This window comes from Ochotona curzoniae, unplaced genomic scaffold (genome assembly GCF_017591425.1).
Source record: "Ochotona curzoniae isolate NIBS_2020 unplaced genomic scaffold, NIBS_Ocur_1.0 contig_3643, whole genome shotgun sequence".
Taxonomy (NCBI): Eukaryota; Metazoa; Chordata; class Mammalia; order Lagomorpha; family Ochotonidae; genus Ochotona; species Ochotona curzoniae.
Genome location: NW_024465933.1, coordinates 5610166 through 5626882, shown reverse-complemented (window position 1 = coordinate 5626882; position 16717 = coordinate 5610166). Strand labels below are relative to the sequence as shown.

The 16717-nt window shown below is 40.0% G+C and overlaps 1 protein-coding gene and 1 non-coding gene across 2 annotated transcripts in view; both read left to right on the top strand.

Moving 5' to 3' along the window:
* PID1 (phosphotyrosine interaction domain containing 1) overlaps nt 1-16717 on the top strand; it is a 230779-nt gene that overhangs the window by 77460 nt on the left and 136602 nt on the right. The window lies entirely within an intron of this gene.
* On the top strand, nt 7844-7948 carry LOC121158204. Its single transcript, XR_005884168.1, has one exon. It is a non-coding gene; the product is annotated as a U6 spliceosomal RNA (small nuclear RNA).

Genomic DNA, 16717 nt, shown 5'->3' with positions numbered 1-16717 from the left:
CTGCAAATGTTTCCTGTTGTGATATATATTATATATGTATTCCAGGAAATATTTGCTTAGAAACCTAATATTGCTTTCCTAATGTACTGATATTTCTAACTTAATATTTGCTCTTTTGTTTTGATATAACATTGTAAGCTTACATTATAATGTGACAAACTAGTTCAACAAATCAGAAGTAGCCTCTTGTCAGTTTGAACCTGAAAACACTGAATGTTTTTATCTTTCATTCGTTGAATTTGCTCTGAAAATGAAGAAATATTTGCTTTTGATTGATCTGAACTACCAGTCCTGTTTCACCCTGTCATCTGAGCCGGAGAACTAGATGGTAAACGTGTTGTGGTTTGCAGAACATGGTCTTTTTTTTAAAGAATGAAGTACAGTTGAAATGGTTTTAACAAAGTTATGAAGGGAAAAACGTGATAGTCAGTGTTCTGTTAGCTAGAGAATTGGAAGGAAATGTACAACCTAGGCAAAACTTTGTGTTCTCATCCATCCGTGCTGTGCGTCTCAGAAATCCACTCCAGATGGACTCTCCGGCGGCTGTCTGTCGGTCTGCATGACGTTTCTTCCTGTTCATGGGCGACGTGGAGTTGTTTACCACCTCGGGCAATGTGATGAGCATCAAGTGCACATTATATGTATGAGTTTAATTATGCTTCACTCGGAAAACTTGTTTTCTGTGCACCTGGATACGTGCGTATACATGGGAAGCCCGTGTTCAGCTTCGGGCTCCTGCCTTGGGCCTGGTACAGTCCTCTCCGCTTTGGGCATTGGCATGAATAGATGCAGCCTCTCTCTCACTCTGCCTCTATCGCTTGCATTTTCCAGTGAAATACAAACCATTAAAAATTTTAATGGAAGTGCATGATTTACAGTGCATGAAGTAAGATAGGTAAAAAAGTGAGCCCAGATTTGTTGTTAACTGAGGCTGCATTTTCGTAATAGATTTCTCCTTTTTGATTTTGTTAGAGTTGGGCCTATTGCTGTTTCTTTGGTTAGGGGACCTGATTTCCAGCTGTGCTATGAAACAAAAAAGTGATGTCCTAAAAACTATCTGGCATTGTTAGCTCCATCAGATGGGCAAAGGAAATGAAACCACAATGAGAAACATCAGTTGCATTGAATCAAATCATTAATATTGGCCTGGCTAGTATTTAAAATTAAGTCTCTCTGACCTAAAAGTTGGCCTTGGATTTTCTCTGAAAGAAGTCTTATAACTAATAAGATGTGGAATTGTGTATAATCCTATTTGCAAAACTTCTTAAAAAGGCACAATGGCTCAGTGGCTGAATCCTGTGCTTGCGTGCACGGGGTCCCGTATGCTGCCTGTTGTGTCCTGGTTGCTTCACTTTCCTTCCCACTCACTGCCTGTGGCCTGAGAAAACAGTGGAGGATGGCCCAAAGTCTCGGACCCTGTACCCATGTGGGAGACTCAGAAGAAGCTCCTGACTCCTGGCTTTGGGTCGGCTCAGCTCTGACTGTTGCGGCCACTTGGAGAGTGAACCAGCAGATGGGAGATCTTTCTTTCTGTCCCTCCTCTCTGTAAATCTACATTTAATAAAAATAAATATATGTTTTAAAATAAGTATCAGAAAAAGAGAGAGCTCAGTCTTCCTTCTGCTGGCTTACTCTTCGGGTGCTGCTATAGTCAGGTCTGGTCATGTTAAAGCCAAGAGCTCTCAGCTGCATCCTGGTCTGCAGAAGGAGTAGCAGGGGCCCCAGTAATCAGATAGTCATTCGCTGCCTTCCAGACGCATTGGCAGGAAGCTGGTTCGTAAGTGGAATAACCAGGACTTGAGCTGATATGCCTATATGGGATGCTGGCATTGCCATGGGCAGCTGAATCTCCTGCATCGTAACACTGACCTCTCTGCAGAACTTCATTAAGAGTTTGATCATTTTACATGTATTGGTGTGTGTAATATAGTTAAAATTATTTTGTTCATTTTGAGCTTTGTGATTTTCATTTTTTTTGTACTATGTATATATGTATACTATGTATACCAGATATCTATATAGTATAAACATATATACAATGTATACGAAATGTGTATATATGCATGTGTGTTTATGTATGATATGTATATATGTTTATGTGCATATACATGTGCGTATCTGTATATATATGTATATATGCTTATGTAATACATTTTTTCTTTTCAGACACTTAGAAAGTATAAATAGTTTTTTAACCTTTGAAGATACAGATTCATTGGTTATCTTTGAAGAATATTCTGCAAAATCTAATCTGTATTTTTCTTTATCAAATTTCACACTGAATGATTTACTCCCTCTGAGGATAAAATAGAATTCAGTAAAATCTTATTTTCTTCTCTCCCCATACTTTCTTTGAAAATATAATTTAAGGGTTTTACAATGAGGTTACTTTGGTTGAATTATTATTTTTGGAATGCATCTCTTAGCTTTCATGGAGCAGTTTGGCTTTTATTTTCAGTCCCGTATCACGAGCTGGCACCTTAGGATTCACTTTGATGTCTGGCATGTTTCGTGGCCAGTTCTCCTGTTTTGCATTTTGGAATCCTTGCATTTTTAGCATTGCTGCCTCCCTCAGTTCACACCTTGTATTTAGACATATTAGAGAAAATGAAATGTGGATGATACATATTTTGAGCACTTGCAGTCTATGTAAATTTTGAGTGGATTCTTTTGAGTTTTATTAAAATTTTGATTTTGTAGCTGAAAGAGAAAATGAAACAATGCCAACAGAAGAAGTTTATTAATTTGATAAACCATGCGATACTCTTTCTCTGAGTATTGTGGAATTACCTGAAGATTCAGATATTTTAATAGGCTACAAAGAGGGAAAATTGTGTACAGTATCCCAGTTAGTGAAAAATGACGAAATATGAATGTAAAAATGAATGCATATATGAATATACATAGTATGTATATATTTATATGCCTGTGTGCATAGATGAGAAAACATGAAAGGTTCTAGGAAAAGTGGAATTAAAAGAAAATTTTATTCTGGTGTTAAAAGTCTTAGCGCTGTGCCAATTTTTCATCATATAAATTTTCATGAGCCTTTTGAACTCTATATTTGCATATCTGTGCATATACATATAAAGAATAAACCAAAGAGCTAGACTAGTGGGGTGATGCTGGGTTAAAGGGGGGATAAGGTGAGAGCAAAGAAGTGTGAGGGATAGAGACCGGAGTTTTCTAACTACAGAAAAAGTGTTGGAGCCATGTAAATGTTCTGTGTAAGTACAGATAAAACAAACCATAACATATAATATCTAACATCTGAAATAAAATTTTGAGCAATCATGGTAATTCTGTACTTACTCAATGACTTAGCCTCCTAAAGAATTATTTAAATAAGTATAAGACATTCACTGTTTATCGTTTATGAAATGTGGTCTAAAAACTAAGATGCGTATCTTCAATGAGCAAATGTTTTTAGGAACATTTGCTTTTAGTAATCTTGTTAGAGTGAATGTATCAGCATTGTTGTTCTGAGCTGAGTTCATTTGTGAGTGTATATGAAAGAGAAATTATACAGTTATATATGAGTACTATTTATGTATAAGCATACATTTATAATAGATATGAGTCACTGTTTTGATGTGTTGCCATACAATGTCCTATCTATTCCTTCATCGATTACTGATTTGCTTTCATTTATTTGCACACTTTCACTCATAGGCACAGATATCTTTTAGGTCATATGTTGAAGTCCTTTAAGTAGATTCTATGTAATTATGAAATAAAAATGAATTATTGAGCATGCTAATGCTATCAAAGGGCCTAGATATTAGTAAATATAAGATCTAGAATTAAGTAAAGAAGTTCCCAATATTTAAAATTGAAAATGGGGATGTGTCTGTATTTAGTGTAATCAAACTTATTGGCATTTCATTTCATATTCTATTTAATCTTAAAATTCTGCTTCCTGGAGGAGATGTCATCTTGCTTTAATAAACAGTAAATGACAATTTGCCTCTTGCTTTAACTCTGTACATTGGAATTCCCTCTTGTTTTAGAATATTTTTCAAAACTATTGATCTCACCATCATCTTTTTGTGTGTGTGGAGGAGAAATGCCTACATTTTTAAAGATTGTGCTGATTGTAAATTTCAGATATTCTGTTACTTCAAGAAATCTAACTTGTCAGTTTGCTATTTCCTCTTGGATTTACGATGCTTTTTTTTCCTCTATTGACCTAGAGATTAATCAGTCATCTTGAAATTATTTTGCAAAAACTCAGTAGGTTTTGTACACCCTTGGAGCTATGGGTCAGGTTTAATCCCAAACCAACACTGTACATTTAATTGCTTCTTAGAATTTTCATTAGGGTTTTGGGCCATAACTCAGTGATAAGGGATTACAGATTGTTCTTGGTACACGTGAAGACAATAAGTCCTCTTTGATAGTGGCTTTCCATTCTGTATTCAATACCCCTTCACAATTTTGCTTGCCCTCATGGGAAGCCATTTGGAAAGTAACATGTGGCCTCCCTCTTGTTGTGTGCAAGCAGTTAGCTTAATATGGCTGGAAGAAGAAGTGTAATTAACATTAATTCTACTTGCATTTCTTTCTGGAAAAGTTACTCTGAAAGACCATTTTCTACTTAGTCTGTGATATAAGTTTATTAAGTAGATCCTATTTATGTGCTATATATATATCAACGTCTCCTTGCAAACACCCACACACTTACACATGATACAACAAAAAGTACACACTTTCTTTTGTAATACACCATAGACTTGAATCAGAACCACAACAGTGTTTTCATTTGTGGTTATACAGTCTGCATGAAGATGACAGTGGTTGAGAATTTATTACTGCTAGGGTCTATGTGATAGCTCAACTGGCTGACCCTCAGCCTCGTAGCACTGGCATGCCATAATGGTGCTGACTGGTGTCTTGGCTGCTCTACTTCCCATCCAGCTCCTTGTTTATGGCTTGGGAAAGCAGTGGAGGATGTCCCAAAGGCTTGGGACCTCACATCAGTGTGTGAGACCAGCAAGAAGCTCCTGGCTCCTTGCTTTACGTCAGCTCAGCTCTGGCCATTATGGCCATTTGGGCAGTGAACCAGTGGAAGGAAGATCTTTCTCTATGTCTCTCCTCTTTGTAAATTTGGCTTTCCAGCAAAACTAAATAAATCTTTTTTTTTTTTAAATAAAGTATTTGTTGCTGCTTCTCTAATTGGGAGATGAAGACTGATTTCACATCCCTTGAATTTGTGCTTGTTTAAGTAACTTGACCAAAAAAATGTGGTAAAATGACTTTCTGAGAGTTTTTATTGGATTAGGAGAAATCTTCCAGCAGCAGTGTCATCTGTCCGGGCCTTCTGGAACATGGTGAAAACTGTCTGACCATCCAGAAGGGCTCGACAGAGGTCACAGACAGGTGTTCTGGTAGGGTATCTTGAATGCCTGGCTGTCTCAGGCTTATATGTTTAAATATTTGTCAGTGGCATCTTTAAGTAGTGACTTGGAGGGCTAATACTTTGGCATAGTATGTTAAGCCTCTGCCTGTGGTGCCAGCTTGTATGGGTGCCCGTTGAGTCCTGGCTGCTTCACGTCTGATCCAGTAATGAGCCGAACCTGGGGAAGCAGTGAAAGGTGGCCACATGCCTGGCTCCCTGTAGTCATGTGAGAAACCAAGAAGCTTCTGGCTCCTGGCCAAACTCTAGTGGTTGTAGACATTTGTTAAGTGAACCTGTGGCTGGAAGATCTCTTTCTGTGTCTCTCCTTCTTTCTCTGTAACTTCTTTTCAAATAAAAAAAAAAAAAACTTTAAAAAATAGTGATCCGGTTTCCCTGGCCACTCAGCAATTAGAGATGGAACCAGGTTTTGAATCCATTTTCTAACCTGGGTTGTCATACTCAGTATGCCTCACTAGCCCTCCCAAGGCTGTTCTTCACTTGACAAGATTTTCTTTGCTTAGGCTTGACTTACTAATTCTTTCAGAAATTGTAATCCAATTTAAGAGTGCTGATTCGCATATTACATAGCATTCCCGGGTGCTTTAAACCTATTAATTTTGGTTGAAGTATTAAGAGTGTCTAAATATAAGCTCATGAATGAACTTGCTGAATGAGTTGGAAAAGACCTCTAAGCCTTTTCGGCCCTCATTCCAGGATGTGCATTAGCTGTTGAACTCATTTATTCACGGTGAAGATCTCTTGGAGTCAGTGATAGATGCAGCATTTCATGGTATTTACTGATGCCCCAAGAGAGAAACCTGGTTACATAAGAATTTAATCCCATTCTCTTGAGAGTGAATATTTGCTTCCTTAGGGGCTTACACGCCAAGCACTGGGTCGTGTTGCTGATTTGTTGGCAACTTTCCTCTGATACCTTGGGTCCATTTTTTTTTTCTTCTGGAGGCTGCTTTTTAATTATTGCTCTTTTTCATAGTAATCACCTCTCTGGTGATATTTGAACGTAGCATACTGTATCAATAGTACATGTGCTGTGGTTATTTCTGTGACTTATCCATGGAAAGAGAATGAGTATTTTTCTCCCACTGAGAGCCTTGTGGGGGGCAGGATATGATCCCTGTTAGGACTGCATGTATCAGTGCATCCCCCTGGAAAGTGAGAGGGGTCCACAACACAGCGCTGAAAGACAGACGTCAGCAGGCAAGAGGAGGTGCTGTACCTAGGGAAGAAGGTGTCTGCCCACTGCTGCATCCAACGGTAACTGTAAGTGGTAGATAAGCACAAGAAACAGATTCTCACTCTTTGTCTTGCCTCTCTGTCAGCAACACCCACCCTCAACCACACCCTAGGATTCTCTTTCTACAGAAATAGTGTGTGGGGTCTGGTGCTTGGAGGGCCCTGAGTCTGCGCGTTTAGCTGTTGAACTAAAATGAAGCTGAGTGTGTAGGCGTCCAACATATCTGGGCATCAGACAGACTATCATTTTTACTGTCAGTTTGAAAGAAATTTTCAAGGGGCGTTGCCTTTTGCTGCTCAGACTGGATGGACAGAAATGGGTAGTGCTGCATTTGTGTGCAGCTGAGATCATCTGTGTGAAAAATGTGACTCCTTTCACATTTTGGGCAGCAGTGGTCAGGCCGTGCTGTTGGCAGCATGCTTTTCCTTTCTGTACCTTTCCATTGTGTGCCTGTGTGTGGTCATGAGCTCTTAGAGGATTTGTATTTCCCCTTGTGTTTCCAATGCCAAACATCGTGTGTGTATGCGTGTGTGTATGGGAGAGAGAGAGGGAGAGGAGCGGAGGAGAGAGAGCGCGAGAGAGAAAGAAGAGAAGAGAAGAGAAGAGAAGAGAAGAGAAGAGAAGAGAAGAGAAGAGAAGAGAAGAGAAGAGAAGAGAAGAGAGAAGAAAAACCGGAATAACAGCTCAATGTTTGCTGCAGGCATGATGGAATACAGATGTGTCCTGAGTGACTGCATGGCTTTGAGTGGTCCATCACTATGTGTGTGTGAATGTGAATGAGGGCTGGGAGCAGATCTGCAGGTGTGCACTCAAGTAGAGCATCCTGCGAGTGTAGCCTTCCCCTGTCTTTGTGTGGAGCAGCACTCTTATGGAAGAACCACCTCATGACCAGTTGCTCTGTAAAATGGTACATGGGAGGTGAGTGACTAGATTAGAGGGTTTTGCAGGTTGTCCACAAGTGGAGACACTTTGTTTTTTAGGTCTGATTTGGATGTGTTCTCTTTGTTTTGAGGAGCACTTAAGGAGCAGTTACCGGCAATTGCCTTTGAGGAAGATTTAATATAGGAGAAAAATAGGCTTCACATAAATATTTAAAAGCATGCGTCTAAAGATCAAGAAGATTTAAGAAGCAATTACTTCATATAATCATTTCTTGGTGTAGGCGAAGAATACAAAAATCGGTACTTCCTGTGCTCGCTGCTGCAGTGCACATGCTAACATTGGAACAATACAGGAAGGTTGCATGGCCCCTGTGCAAGGACGACATGCGAGCTCATGAAATGCTCAATATTTTAAAAATCATTTTTATTATTTTCCATGGTACAGTTTTGTAAGTATATGGATTTCCCCTCTTTCCTTCCCCTTTCTGCATCTCCATTTTCCTCTCCCACTATGCCCCCTCAAATATAATTACAGGGTATAGTCTTTTAGTAACAGTTAACGATTTTACCATTCTGCTGTGTAAGTGCATCATGGCGTTATAGGTACAAAGGTAGAAAATCTAGTGTCATATTGTCAAGGTAACAACTTCATTGGGAATCCTCCATTTCTTTGGAGTAGAGGTGTGCCTGCTTGATATATCTTGACTTCCTGGTGTTTCTAGTCTCCATTATGCAGTTCATCTATGAAAGTATAGGTGTATACCCGTTCACTTCTTTATCTGTTTGTTCTGTATTTTACATCAATGTTACCATATATCAGAGAGAATATATGATATTTGTCCCTTGGGGATTGGCTTATTTCATTGAGCATTATTTTGATGGAACATTGAGTATATTTTCAGCAACTTACTTATGAACTTCTTCAACAAGGTCCCCAGGTGTACGGGTAGCAAGTGAGCCGTTTATGATGTAGCTGAATGCAGGAAGTGTGCCGAAGACTTCGAGACTCTAGTGGTGTTACGACTTATGATACTCTGTATGTACTTTGCAATCAGTAGTGCCCCTGATAATTTAAATCAGGGCTGCTCAGAACAGCTTGCTAATCTGGACAAGACCGCACTTCTCTCCTTTGCTGGACACTCCAACTTAGGTTGAATGAGCCAAGGACATGTGGCGCACTTCTGCAGACCTTGGTCGAGAGAAGGCACAGGGTATGCTAGGAATGCACAAGCTTACGATACAGCAAACCTTTTATGGAAAGATGACAGGAAGAAAGCAGCACCCATACTCACTATTGAGACTTTATTTGAAATTTAGATACTGCTGGATATATTTTGCTTTTTAACTCTCTAAGTTGAACTTTTATACCAGTTTTTACTTAAAGGTATCAAATTCTGTACAACAACAAGTCATTGGTGTCAAAAGGTAAATGAAGTATTACCAGTGTTCCAGTTCTTGTTCTTTGACATATTCTATTTGAAAACTTTTTATCATCCTATATTCTTACTGGCAATAGATGAAATACAATAAAACTTCATCTGTTATTGCATTAAAAAATCAATGTTTCCTTAACTGAGCAGTGTTAAGAAAAGGACCCTAACTGCATCCTCCCTTTCTTCCTTCTTTCCTGCTTTTCTTCCATTCTTCCTTCTGTTTTCATGCTCCTTCCTCCTCCACTCTCTTCCTTTTCCTCTCCTCTCCCTCCTGCCCTCCCTCCCTTCCATCCCCTTCCTCACTTCCTCTCTCCATTCTTTCCTCCCTCCCTCCCTCCCTCTACCCTTTCCTTCCAAGCTCTTCCAGTCTTTCCCATTCCTTACCTCCCTTCCCTTCTCTTCCTCTGTATTTTCTTCTCTTTTCTGCTTTTGTTTTCCCAGGGGTGAGGTACGCTCATCTTGTAGTCTCAAATCATACAAATGCTTTCCTTACAGGTCAGAACAGGTGGACCTTAGCTGACCACCAGGGAAGGAAAGGAAGCCGGTTGTCAAAGGTCAGAGCAGGCAGGTTTGAAGTCAATGCCTTCTAATGGCTATAAAGATAAAGAGACTACTGAGAACAAATCTTATATCAGTCACTTATGTGGTTGTGGTGATGTATATTTTGTAATACATAATTTGTGGCATGTATTGCAGTATGTAAGGATTTAAAATACAATAGGAACAATAGGAGCATGAGGGGTGGAAAAAATTCTCTAAGGATGGAACAGTCCCAACCTCTTGTTTATTAGGTGGTTTTTTGGAGCCATTTGAGCAGAGTGATGGGGCAAAATGATCATTAGGGTGAATTTAAGAGTAGAACAAGTGGAACAAAGGAAAATTATAGCCAAAAATGTAGAAAATTTGAGTTTTGCTATAAAGGTGGTGAGGAGAGACTGGGAGGGGAAATCGTAGGATGTTTTATAGTATAGTTAAGCAAACATAAGTAGGGTATTAGTGAAGGTTGCTGGAGAGGGTTTGGTGAGAAAACAGGAATGCTTGCAAGATGAGGCACCCTGTTCTTAGAGGTGAGGTGCCTGTAGCAGCATGGGTTCCTGAGTCAGTCTCCAGGCACAGAAGCTGAGGTATGTGGGCTCAGAGCAGTTCTCTGCTATTGGCAACGAGTCAGGAAAACAGGAAGTTACCGTATGTTGGATGGCTGTATGGTTCAAAGTTCTGTGGGGAAAAATGATAAAATATATCAAACAAACACACTTCAGAAATGCAGAAGATGGGATTAAAATGTAAGTTTGTTTTGGTACAAACATTGTTGGATTCGCTGCATAGTTTTCATGGTACATTTTCGCTGAGCTTTTTGAAGACACGCTCATTTGTATGAATTTCAAATATTTTGCACCATAATGAGCAGATTTTCATTTGATTTAGTATGACTCTTTGATGTACACCTGGTGTGTGCTTATTTGTATGTATGAGTGTGTGTGTGTGTGGTGTATGTGGACACACAGAGAGGTAGGGATTGATGGATTTACTATAAGGAGTGGACTCTGCATCTAGGGAGCTGAGAAGTCCCCAGGTCTGTAGTTAGCAAGCTGTTGATGCAGTAGAGCAGCCAGTGATGTTGTTCTAGTCCACATCCACAGCCCTGAGAAGCAACAAAGTTGACGATGTAAGCTCCAGTCCACAAGCCAGCGAGCAAGGGACCCATGAAGAGCAATGGTGATGTGTCAGTTTGAGTTTGGAGTCAGTGAAATTTTCGTTCATTGGTTGATTGATTGATTTACATTTGAAAGATGGGTTTACAGAGAGGAGAGACAGAGATAAAAATCTTTAATCCACTGGTTCACTGCCCAAATAACCACAATGGCTGAAGCTGAGCCGATCCAAATCCAGGAGCCAGAAGTCAGGAGCCATCCTCTGCTGCTTTCCCAAGCCATATGAAGAGAGCTGAATGGGGAAAGGAGCAGCTGGGACATGAACCAACGCTCATGTGGGATGCTGGTACTTGAGGCAGAGGATTAGCCTCTTGAGTCATTGGATTGGCCCCTGGTCAGGACTTCTACTGGCTGCAGGAGACCCATCTACATTAGGAAGCATAATGTGTTTGGTCAATTTACAAATTAAAATGTTAATCTCAGCAAAATTAACTTCACAGTTACACCCAGAAATAACATGACCAAACATTAGAGCACTCCGTGGCCTAGTTGTATTGGCACATAAAATCAACTGTCACAGGACTTCATGCAGTGCAGGTTTATTCCTTCATGAGTTCAGATGTCAGGAATGGAAACTTTTGGTGTCAGGAGACTTGGGTCCCTCTGTGGGGGAGTCTACGTCTTTTACATCTCCCTACCCCCCATCCTACAGCCCCACCGCCAGCTTCTTGTGACTGCTGGCAGTCCTTGGCATGTCTTGGCTTGTAGATACATTCGTCCCTTATCACATGGTGTCCTCCCATGGGGCCTGTGTCTTAATTTCTCTATACTTGCAGGGGCAGTGGTTACTGGATCAGGGCCCACTCTAAGCCCATGTGAACTTGCTTACATCTGCAAAGACTCTGTTTCCATAGAGACCACAGTTTACCCAGGGAGTCCTGGTTGGTATGATATGCTTGTGGGGATGGATATTGTAATAACATGTATCTATTACTTTATATTCTGTTGATTAGTTTACCATTGTAGTATTCTACTGGCTAGTTTATGTACTCCACTCTTGTAAAACTTCTTTGTGCTCAACATATTCATTCTTCTTTACTTTCCTCAGAACATCTGGCAATCTCTCATCTATTTTGCTCTCTCCACAGTTTTGTATTTTGCAGAATGTCACATCATTTCAGTCGTAGAACATATGGCATAATCAGATTGGCTTCTTTCACTTAGAAATAGACATTCAAATTTCCTTTTATTACTTTTTAACTATGCTACTCAGTCTTCCTTCTGTATGTGAATTCAGAGGGCTATTAAGTTTCATTAATAAAGAGTTGTTCACGTTTGTCATGCTTGCTGTGTTGTCTTCAGTTCTTAAGTGAGAGGTATATAGATGAGGAAAAATAGGGCAGAATATGATTTTCAAGCTCTTCTGTTGCAATTGCAGGGTTCCTGTGTTCTAAATGTAAAATTGAGATGCAAAGGATATTGCAGCTATGGATTTGAATCCTTTGATCACCAGTGCAGATGCCTTACTAGTGAATATGTGGAGAAAAGACCTTGTAACCCCATATCCTCTCTGTTATCTGGTTGTTCGGAAGGCTGTAGTAAATCTGATTTCATTGGTCTTGTACTAGTTCTTTAAATATTCATCTCGTTGCCTACAGAATATAGTATAGCCTACCTGGAATATAACGTAGACTATGATTTGTTTTCTTCATTTGAAAGAATGAGTGAGAAGCAGGTGCAGAGCTAGATCTCTCATCTGCTGACTCACTCTCAGTGCATGCAACAGCCAGAGCTGGGCTTGATTGGAGCCGGGGCTCAGTCCAGCATTCTCACGGCAGTGTCAGTGATCTAAGTACTTGGGGCATCATTGACTGCCTCCCAGGATTCACATTACCTAGAAACTGGAATCAGGAACAGAGCTGGGATTTTCACACCACTATGGGATGCATGTACCCCGCGTTTTGTGTTAACCACTGTATGAAACACCTGTTCCTACATAGAGTTCTTCATGGCCTGACATCTACTTTATCCAGCATCCACTATTGTCTATCATTTTGCATCGTGTATTTCTGCCAAACTTAACTATCCATTTGTTCCCACATATATGTTCCCTCTCTGGCTCTGGACTCTCCCTCCTCTGTAACCTCATGTGTTACCATCCTGCTGTCTCCTGGCAGCCAGAGCCTGCTCTGAGGAGCTTGACTACCATGTCTTTCCTCTGGCCATCTCAGACAGCATCAGAATCACCCGGGGGCCTGTGGGAGGGGGATTATTGGTTCCACCTCTCGAATTTCTGATTCAGAAGCTCAGGAGGCTATGATTCTAGGGAGCTCCCAGTTGATGCTGATGTTTTGAGTCTGGAACCCACAGTGTGATGACAATTGTGCTGAAGATTAGAAGTCCTCTCTTAGACACATGGATGTCTTTGAGACCCCATTCCCACCACAAACCTCATTTTGTCACATTGCAAACATAATGTTAGCACACACTTAATAAACAGTATTTACTTACCTTTTGCCTCTATATTTGCATACTTTTTACGGTTTAGCTAGATTATTGATTTTTCTTTAGGATAATTTAATTGTATTTATTTATTTATTTTTTTTTTTAGTTTTTTTAAAATTACATTGCATTATGTGACACAGTTTTATAGGCACTGGGATTCTTCCCACCCCTCCCCAAACCCTCTCCCCATGGTGGATTCCTCCACCTTGTTGCATTACCACAGTTCAAGTTCAGTGAGATTCTTTGATTGCAAGCATATACTAAGCATAGAGTCCAGCATCTTATTGTCCAGATAAGTTCAACGGCTTCTTGAGGAGACCTTCTCTGGTCTGAAGGTAGAGCCGGCAGAGAATCATCCTGATCAATTAAAAGCCCCAAGCATAATATCAGCAACAATTTACAACATTATGGAATTAATTGACATAGTATTGAGTAACCAATATGTCAAAAAAATGCAAGTTCTTAACCACATCCTGTGACTTCTTCATTGACATTTCAGTTTTAGTTTATATACAACCGGGTTCTATACACCTTAAAATGGCTATAGATTACTATTCAGCTGTCTCGTGTCTATTTTCATTATAGTATTTAGCATTTTATAGCATTGAAGCATAATTTTGCTGAACCTGGCTGTTTTTCAGGTAGACTAGCTTATAACTCTAACAAGACATGTGTCAACAGTTTAGGTGAACAGTTTTAGGAGGGGTGTGCAGAGAAATCTTCAATAACCCAGTGAGGAGTAACTAATCTTTGTGTCCCACCTAGTAAGGTATATGTGGATCCATGCTGACCGTTTCCTGTCTGATTCTAAGCTTTCCTTGTTGCTCTCTATCTATTCTAGATTTTTTTGTTTGTTTATTGTTTGTTTATTGCAGTGTTCACAGCACTTGTGATTATACTGAATTAATTTTGCCTTTGATGTCAACAGGAATTTTATTCTATGCACGTCTGTTTTAACATAGATCTTCATAAGCATCAGGCATGTTTAGCATTCTAGAAAAAAGAATTTATGTGAACTATGAGAAAGCAGAAATTTAAAAGTTCAGATCTCGAACATGGATATCAAGTTCATGTAGTGGTTATTATTGTTATAGTAGGAACTGCAGGAGCTTTAGCCAGGCCGCTTGATCAGATTCTTGTAAGGGGTGCAGAATTGGGCTTATGTGGAGTGAGGATGAGGTCCTGTGGGGGCTCTGTGGAGAGCACACGGGGCTAGGTGAGTCTGGGAAAACTGGGCTGTTTCTGAGTTAAGACCCTTGTGGCGGACAAGGGTTCAGCCCCCTGTGTCACTTCCTGCTGCTTTGTTCAGGGCTCAATCCAAGACAAACAAATGAGCTCCTCCAGCTGCCTCTGCTTAACCCAGCTCAGCAGACTGCGCTCTCATCCAGCCAGATAAAATCTGGCATTTACTTTGTATCTAGTGATCTTTGCTTCAAGGAGAGTTAGAAAAAGAAAATGGGAATCTTGCATGATTGAGTTTTATTTTATTATTGAATTAGAGGGAAAATACAATCTCCAAAAACTACAGTCTCTACTAGGTTAGTAATGACACAGATTCTTTAAAAAAAAAAATGCTATCACCTCTTTATGAAGGCATAAGAGGGATGGCTTTAGTGTTGTTCTTTTCCCAATTTGGATCTCTCGATCTCTTTGTCTCTTTCTTGCTACTCCCAAAGCACTTCAGCAGTTTGAGTTGAAGGCTTTGAATGTGATGTGTTTGCCTGATGAGGCAGCCAAGCAGCAGCCTGAGGAGCTGTGGCTTATGTAAATGTCTGAGGACTGGACTCAGCTTTCTAAGTCCCAGGGAGGGGAAGCTTCCAAGGCCCAGGCTCCAAGCTGTCTCTGAGGATTCACCCTTCTTTGGCCACTTTCCCTCTCGTTGCCTGACCTGAGGAAGGGCAGGGCTTGGAAAGCCTCCGTGGATGAGCAGGATGTGGTACAGAGCCTGAGGCTTGGGAAAGGCAGAACTGGCAACACTTGCTGATCATCTGGGGCCAAGAGCCAGAAGAAATCATCACTCCCCTGGATACACACAAACCAGAGGAGTGAATAGTGGATGAGCCATGGGCCATCAACTGTTGATTTGAACAGAATTTTCCCATCTGTCCTCTTCAGGAGAGGGTTAGCTTTAGGCTTGGATGGTTTCTCTGGAAAGTCAGACACTGCTTTCTTCTAAAGCATGCATTCCTCTGTCTCTCCTTCTTTTCCTGAGTTGTGTCCAATGACACATATAGTCCCACATCATCTTTTGGGTTGATAGTTGACCCCTCAAACCACAGAGATCCTTTTCTGGATTTTTAGAGCATGTCTCATCATGCACACCTTGTGGTGTGTCTTTGTATATTTGACACTGACATAGTAAAAATTGATTTCAATTTGAGTAGTTTGAAATGCCTTCATAAGTTAAAAGATACATATATATATATTTAAGATTAATTAATTTTTTTTGAAAAATCAGATATGCAGAGAGGAGGAGTGACAGAGAAGAAGATCTTCTGTCCACTGATTTACTCCCCAAGTGAGCACAATGGCTGGAGCTGGGCCCAGCACTTGGGTTCCTGTATCCATATGGGAGACTCAGATGGCATGCTGGAGCCTAGCCTTAGTAGCCATTTGGGGACTTTACCAGCAGGTGGAAGAGCTCTCTCTCTCTCTCTCTCTTTATATATATAGAGAGAGAGATATATATATAAATATATATATAAATATATTATATAAATATATTATATTTATATTTAATTATATATTATATTTAAATATATAATATATATTATAAATTATAAATTATAATATATATTATATATATGTTATAAATATATTATATATAATATATTTATATATATATATCTTTAAGCTTTATTTGGTTTTTATTGGAAAGTCAGATCTGTTGGTCCACTCCCCAAGTGGATACAATGGCCAGAGCTGAGCCCATCTGCAGCCAGGAGCTTCTTTTGGATCTCATGCAAGGCTTTGGGCCTTGCTCAACTGCTTTCCCAGGCCACAAGCAGGGAGCTGGATGGGAAGCGGGGCCATCAGGATTAGAACTGGCACCTATGTAGGGTCCCGGCATGTGCAAGGCAAAGATTTTGGCTCCTAGGTTACTGTGCTGGGCCCCCCAAATATATATTTAATATAATTTAAAAACAGATATGAGGAATGAATAGGATCTGCTCATGGTGACCTTTTGTAGAAAATGAACCATGGAACACAGTTTTAAGGATTAGAGATGCTGAAAGACAACTCCACAAAATTATTGAAGGTGGGAAAATAACATAATCATAAACAAAGGAATGGTTACTATCTTTTTGGAAATATAATTATAGGAAATAAGCTAAAACCTTTACCTATGATATGCATGTTAAACATTATATATCACTTACGCACACACACATAACTGTTTAATAAGGACAGTTTTGAGATTTTCAGCTGTGTGGTTTATGCTAGACAATAGCCAGTGACCACCAGAAGGGACATGGTCGCAGATACATGAACAAGTCGCAGAACTGGCCTTCAGCCGGTGTGCTGTCATCGAGATGGAGGAGAAGTAGAGATCATGGAGGTGTTTGTGTTTGTTCCTAAGCTTCTGAGGAAAG